This window comes from Triticum dicoccoides, chromosome 5B (genome assembly GCF_002162155.2).
Source record: "Triticum dicoccoides isolate Atlit2015 ecotype Zavitan chromosome 5B, WEW_v2.0, whole genome shotgun sequence".
NCBI lineage: Eukaryota > Viridiplantae > Streptophyta > Magnoliopsida > Poales > Poaceae > Triticum > Triticum dicoccoides.
In genome coordinates this window covers 504,372,472-504,380,193 of record NC_041389.1, presented here as the reverse complement: position 1 = coordinate 504,380,193, position 7,722 = coordinate 504,372,472, and the positions used below count along the sequence as shown (strand labels likewise).

The following is a 7,722-nucleotide window of genomic DNA, read 5'->3' as shown; positions in this document are numbered from 1 at the left end:
AAGTTACAGAAATTTGACTTTCCGAAAAAGTAATACACATTTTGTTTTGAAACCAAGTGAATATTTAGTTTGGCAAGTGAGAGAGATGGTGGAGTGTGTTTTATTTTTATTTATATAATGTGATATTTTGGTGGGTCTTTCGTGGTGTGATTCGCTATTATCTACTAATCAATCTATGTTTATGTCGGGAAATTTCTGCATCGGTCCGGTCCAAATCGTGAAACAAAATAAAAATTAAATACCTCAATCAAATGAAAGAGCTCCAAAATTAAGGAACATAGTGAATTGAAAGAATTGAATGAGATGGCTCCATGAGAAATTGTTAACCTGTCAAAATCGGATGACCCAACTCCAAACTTTAGGCTTCAATTGATTGCGAGACCTTATAAATTAGGGAGCACAGTGTTTTAAAATAATTGAATGAGATAGCTCTTTGAGAAATTGTTGACACGGTCAAAATTGGATGACCCAATTTCAAATTGGAGACCTCAGTTGATTGTGAGACCTTCAAAACTAGGGAGCATAGCTAGTGTTTTAGTCCTTGTAGGGGCGACGCTCGGATGGATGGGGGTGTTATTTCTTTGGGTTAGTCTTTCAGGCTCAAATCCTCCTCGAATTCGTCCGTCAGGACAAATTAATTAGATGGAGCTCCGACGTAGATTTCTGCCAGCTCTTAGGGCGGCGAGGTTAGGGTTTCTCGTCGTGCGTACGTAACAAGGAGATTTGGTGTCAGATTCTTCAGACCAATTCAAGGATCCAACGGCAATGAATGCAACTCCATGGCGCTGGTTCATAGGGACACGTGCATGAAGACTTCTCAGTTGTTGTCGACGAGGTCAGGTCGGCTCCGGTATGAGAGCAGCGATAGTGGCGCGTCAACGGCTCATTCTGGCGGCAATAGTGGTTGCTCGGTGGTCCATGGACCTCGATGTAACTTTTATTATGTTTCATGTGCTTTGTACTTCTGGTGAATCTTTGTAATAGATCTAATCCTTTTCGCAAAAAAAGACTAAGTACGCAATCACAGTTTTTTATTTCGGAAACAAAATTTTGGACGTCGCCGAAATATACGAAATTTCAGAAATTTTTGCATATTTCAGAAACTATTTTCGATTTCGAGATTTCAAATTTCACTTATTTTTAATGCATTCTAACATGATTTAAACTTATTTCGAAATCGTTTTGAATCTTTCTCAAAATTTCGGGGTTAAAAATATTTCGGACCCCACTGAAATATGCAAAATTTCGTTTACAGTTTTAACCCTGTACACAATGGGCAATGCATTACACATGCCAAACTGCAATAAACAAGAAGATGATATGAAGTTTCTTGCTCGTAACGAAAATTACAGCATGTGCCCCCATGCCATTTACACTTAACTGGAGGAATACTTTGATCTTTAACGGTAGTTTGAGATGACATATATAGCTGTTTTGATCGAAACCTGACCCGTACGTGTACGACGTATCCATCAACGCCGAATACATAGAGTGGAGAGTGCAAACTGATGTAAATACGAGGGACATGCCAGTGAATGTTTATACAATAAAAAAGGCGCACCGGGCTATAAAAGGGTACGGACTCTACACCGAAATTGACTCACAATGTCTTTCAGCTTGTAAGATGAGAATACGAGGTGAGATCAATGCAGGTTTTGCTATTTGTAGAATCCAATCTTCTTCCAGAAAGAACACCTTGTGTTAATTGTGAGAGAGAGCTAACATAGATTCCAATTACCAGTCTAGTACACAAGTCAGGCATTTTGAGCAATCTCAATCGAATTGTAATCTGCCATGGATGCCTGCCTCCAGCTGCACTTGTTTCTCGTGCTTCTCGTGGCTATCCTGGTTCTGTTCTTGAGGCCCCGATGCTCGGTCGCTCGAGACAGGAGCGCTAGTCGGCATCCGCCGGGGCCGTGCGCGCTGCCCATCGTCGGCCACCTGCACCACCTCGCGGGCACTGTCCCGCACCGTGCCTTGAGCAGCCTCGCCCGGCGCTACGGCCCGCTGATGAAGCTCCGTCTCGGCGAGCTGGTGGTGGTGGTAGCGTCGTCCTCGGATGCTGCGCGAGAGATCATGAAGGTCCACGACGCCAACTTTGCGTCGAGGCCGCTGACCTCCATGCAGAGGCTCGCGTTCCAGGGCAACGAGGGCCTGGTCTTCGCGCCCTACGGTGACGGCTGGCGGCAGCTCCGCAAGATTTGCACCAACGAGCTCCTCAGCTCCCGCAGCGTCCAGTCCTTCCGGCACGTCCGTGAGCAGGAGCTCGGCCGGCTCCTGCGCTCGGTGGCGGAGGCCTCGGCGTCCGGCTCGCCGGTGAACCTGACCAAAGGTATATCGGCGTACCTCGCGGACTCAACGGTGCGCGCCGTCATCGGCAGCCGGTTCAGACAGCGGGACAGGTACCTGCGCGTGCTGCAGGACTTGCTGAGGATCGTGCCCGGGATGACCCTTCCTGATCTCTTCCCGTCCTGGCGGCTCGTCCTGCTCCTCAGCAGCGTCCCCGGCCGCATAAGGCGCCATAGCGAAGACATGAAACAGATGATGGACATCATCATTCGAGAGCGCCAGGAGGACAGAGCTGCCGGCCAAGCCAAAGAGGAAGACTTCCTCGATGTGCTTCTGAGGCTTCAGGCGGAAATGGATTCCCAGTATCCACTCACCACAGAAAACATCAAGACAGTCCTGCTGGTAAGTGGACTGGTAACCATGGCTCCATCGAATTATTCATGAATCACCCGCGCATGTCATGCACATTGCACTCTTAACATATCCTCTTTTTTTTTTACCATTTCGGCTATGTTGTCTCTATTAGGACATGTTTGGCGCGGGCAGCGAGACGTCAGCTACCACGCTGGAGTGGGCGATGGCCGAGCTGCTGCGGAACCCAGCGATCATGGGGAAGGTGCAAGACCGTGTCAGGCAAGCAGCAGCACTCGCTGGCCGTAACACTGTGACAGAAGCCGACCTGCCAAATCTGCACTACCTGCGGCTAGTCATCAAGGAGACGCTCAGGCTGCACCCTCCGGTACCGCTACTGCTCCCTCGCGAATGCGAGAAGCCGTGTCAAGTCCTGGGCTTCGACGTACCAAGGGGGGCCATGGTGATCGTGAACGCGTGGGCGATTGGCAGGGACCCGGCGCACTAGGACAACCCGGGCGTGTTCGCGCCTGAAAGGTTTGAGCAGGATAAGCGGGACTTCAAGGGGACGAACCACGAGTTCCTGCCGTTTGGTGCTGGGAGGCGGGTGTGCCCTGGCATGTCATTCGGGCTGGCGCATGTCGAGCTCGCGCTCGCAGGGTTGCTGTTTCACTTCGACTGGAAGCTGCCGGGCAAGGATCTGGACATGACGGAGGCATTCGGGATCTCAGCAAGGCTGCGGTCTGATCTTACCGTTCTCGCCGTCCCCCGTGTCCCGGTGCCCACGAAGCAGTAAATGTCATTGATAGTACTCTTTTAATCACAAAGTTATAGTGCATATTAGTTTGTCCGAAGTCAAATTTTATTATTTTTTATCAACTTTTACAACAACTTACAATACCAAATATACATGGTATGAAAATAATATATTGCACCGTAATCCAATAGCATTGAGTTGGTACATAGAATATGATGATCAACCATACCATACCAAGCAGGAAGCAACAATGTTGTATTGAGTCGCCAATTACCTTGTGGATACCAAGAGCCTCTCTGACAGTGTCATTTTTCGCCCATATCAGGGACAACACATATTTCATCGTCTGCAATGAATACGAAATACTCTCAGATAAGAAAACATTGTGCCACAAATTTGGTAGTACTTGCAGCCCGGATACACACAATTGGTTTGTTGGTTAGCCATTCTGCTCGGGTGCGCCGGGCACCTCTTCTGTGTTGTCGCCGGGTCGGTGGAGGGTCATTGCTTTCCGAGACCAGGTTACTGATCACTTTCCACGTGTCGTTGGTGTAGCTGGTTATGAGCAACTGTTAGCGTCATCTTTCTATAGAATTGTATAGGATATTCAATAAAATATACCATTCTTAAGAGCATCTCTAGCGGACCCCTCAAAACGCGAAATTTTCAGTTCGTGGAAAACACATTTTGAGGGTTGGTTTGGGCTACGGCCGAATAGACCCCCCTAAAACTAGACTGTAAAATCAAATATTCTCGTATATTCTTCCTAACGATCTTCTTCTTCCTCTCGCCCGTGTCCACGGTTAGCTAGCTCGCTCCTACGAATCGGACGGACAGTGCACGAAGCGACCAAATACGGTGCCGCCGGCATCCAGCACGACTCGCACGGAGCGCCCCAGCGTCATTGTCGCCGTTGCTGCTTGAATCGCTCCAGAAGCTGGCTAGCGCCGGCGTCGAATCGATCCAAAGCTAGCTAGCTAGCTGGCTAATCGATCGACCCAGGAGCTAGCTCCCGTCGCCGTGGTCAATCGATCCACAAGCTAGCTAGCTAGCTAGCTAACTAGCTTCCCTCGCCGTAGCTGTCATATACGGAGCCGCTGGTGTCACGGAGCCGCCGCATCTCGTTCACGGAGTCTCCCAATGGGATCAGCCATGGCCGCAGGCACGCTCTCGATCCTTTTGCAGTGCAGAATTTTATTGGTGCAGGGAGAAATCGACGACTGGAGACGGATGGTACTGACGGCGGCGCACGGGGAGAGGCGGCGGAAGGATCCGGTTTGTGGCTTGTATACTGTCCTCGGAGGCTCGGACCTGTAGAACCAGGGGTCGGAGGCTCGCGTTTTCAATGGCTTGTAAAACTTTACAGTTCCGCGAGTGAACTTTTATGGGGTCTGTTCTGGACACAAATTGGTCTGAAACCGTAAACTCGCCGGATTTTTTACATGTTTGACGTTTTTGTGGGGTCTGCTAGATTTGCTCTAAGAAGTTGCTCCTCACTTCTCCCTATTCTCTCAACATGTAGCCTGTCCACATCATCATCTAGCCATGTCAACAATTCTCCTGATTTTCCTAGCCTATTTCATCTTAACTATCGCGAGCATAAGTGCGACAGATAATTAGCACAAAACTGAACGCAAGCGTCCATGCGTCCCTTGCTTGCCATGCATAATAAACAGTAATCAAAACTTGCATGCGTCGGTTCCACAGATATAGCCAATAATAGGAAACTGCTAACTATGTACTCTGTAGTACATAAGGACGTGAATAAGGAAATTGCTTTGACTAATGAGAATTAATACTCCGACGACTAGGTTCCTTCGTCTTCCTGAAGGAATAAATCCCCACGGTTCCCTACAAAAATCCCAACCGATTCTTCCATATCTATCTCTACCAGCCTCTCTACATTGTGCCGCTGTCATAATATTTTCTTTTTGCGATAGAAAGAGAGTTTTATTCCATGTGCATAGGGTTACAATCAAAAGGCACCAAATCCTCGATACAAGGAGGGCTTCTTCCTAGCCATACAGCAGTAGTGAATTCCATACGACTATACAAAGCCAACTGATGTGCTACCCTATTTTGCTCACGCTTGATTTTTGATGGAAAAAACTCCCGAGTCTCCATATGATGCTTGATCTCCTTCACCAAGTGTCCATATGCTGACCTGGTTAAACTCTCCCCAGTCAATGCAGCCAACGCCGATGCAGAGTCTGACTGCACAACAATTGGCATGGAACAATGCTGCACGGCCAAAGCCATGCCTTGCATGATTGCATGCAGTTTCGCTTCCAACGCGTCGTTGCAATTGAATATACACCTGTATGCTGCAAATATTACACTCCCATCATGACGCCGAAGAATCATACCTGCTGTAGCAGACCCGTCATCCTGCATGAAAGCACCGTCTACCGAGAGGGCAGCGAATTCGGCCGACGGCCGCGGCCAAGCCAAAGGGGCGCCCGCCCTTGGAACCACTTGTGGAGCCTCCTGTACCGTCGGCATCTTCCCCTTAAGAATTTCTTCCGTTGAAAATCTGCCATATAGGTTGAGGGAATTCATGTAACCCTGTAGGTAGTCAGATGTCGCCGACAACGGGGGAACCTCTTTACCATGAGTGAGGTTTGATCGCAAAGACCAAATTCACCATATCAGCATGATCGTGCAATCTCTCATTTGATCATCGCAGTTTGCAAGAACATTTAACAACCAGTCATGTCCTGTGTCATGTAAGACATCATTGCTAGGAAGACGCCATACCAGCCTCATGTGTGTCCAAATTCTGCTCGCATGATCACATGATACAAGAGCATGGAAGCTCGTCTCCTTCTCTCTTCCACATAACGGACATCCATCTCTAATTGAGATGTGTCTATATTTCTTGCACTCATTTGTAGCAAGGGCACCCGAAACAGCCTTTCAAGCCATAATCTTCATTTTCAACGGAACTTGGGAACTTCAAATACGCTGCCAGATAGGCCTCCGTCCGGAAGGGTTGCCACTGGAAGAACTCAAATGTACCCAATACTGAACATCCGTTGCGAGATGGTAAGCATTACGGACAGTAAACTGTCCACTTTTTTCAGGGAACCACGCAATGAAATCCTGCTCATTCCTAGGAGATGTGTGAATCTTCAAAATCTCCCGCACATCCAAGTCCCAAAAGTGTTCCCTGAGCCGCTGTACATTTCATGCTCCATGCTCATCCAAGAAGTCCGCCACCCAATTGTATCGACAATTCCCCTTGGGAGTTACTGGCCGAAAATTATGTCCTCTAGGGATCCAAGCATCTCTCCATGTTTTAATTAGAGTACCATTGCCTACTCGCCAAATAATGCCTTTCTTCACAAGATCAAGTCCGTGAATAATACCTTTCCACACCGCCGAAGAACTAGCAGAGAATACCGTGTCCAATAAATTCCCCCTTGGATAGTATTTAGCCTTCAACAAACAAGCACACATGCTGCCATAGTACTTGATTGTGTATGCCCCTGGTTTGTTCACATCCGTAGTCGAACACCATGTCGAGTGGCGTCGCCGACTCGAACGCGATAACCCGTGCCCTTCTGGCCAGTCAGATCTCCGATGAGCACTACTCGCAAATCAGCCGGCACTGGTCGTGATCTTCCAACTCGCGTCCCGTGCACTCCCAAGAAAGGCGCCATCCTGGTGGTGATTCCTGACCAGAACATGGTCGTCGAGCACTTCTGCAGCGCTCGCCACGGCCTTCACCACTTCTCGGCGCCGGGTACGCCTACGCGTGGGTGGGTGATGCCGAGCGCGAGTACCCCGGCTAGTGCTCGGGTATGCCCAAAAGTTTATGGACTGATGTTGCACTGAAAGAGTGTCAAGTTTTCTTACCTTCTGCTCATGTGCTCATGTATTTTTATGCAATGGAAAACATAGTGATTTTCTAATCAAGTATATTGGATGCATGCCATCATTCCATTTTTGTTCATGAAATACTTCCACCAATTTACAAAATAATGTTCGTCGATTCTAGAAATGTTCACCGATTCAAGAAAATTGTTTAAAAAAATCTTGACACTTTCTTAAAAAGTTTTAAAATAGTATAAAATGTTCATGAATCAAATAATCTTCTTGATTTTAGAAAATGTTTGAAAATTTGTAAAAGTGTTCACAAATTTAAAAAATATTTACTATTTCAAATATGTGCACGAGTTTAAAAAAATGTCATGATTTCTCGAAATTGAGAGTGATACTGTATCTTGCTGATGCAGCAAAATGTGGTCATGGCCATTGGAGATTATAAAAAAAAATCTCCCGTTGCAACACACGGGCCCTTTTGCTAGTATTTCTCAAACATC

At 47.5% G+C, this 7,722-nt stretch overlaps 1 pseudogene; it reads left to right on the top strand.

The window, feature by feature from the left end:
• Positions 1–1,794: 1,794 nt before the first annotated feature.
• On the top strand, positions 1,795–3,436 carry LOC119305907 (annotated as a pseudogene).
• Positions 3,437–7,722: the final 4,286 nt, after the last annotated feature.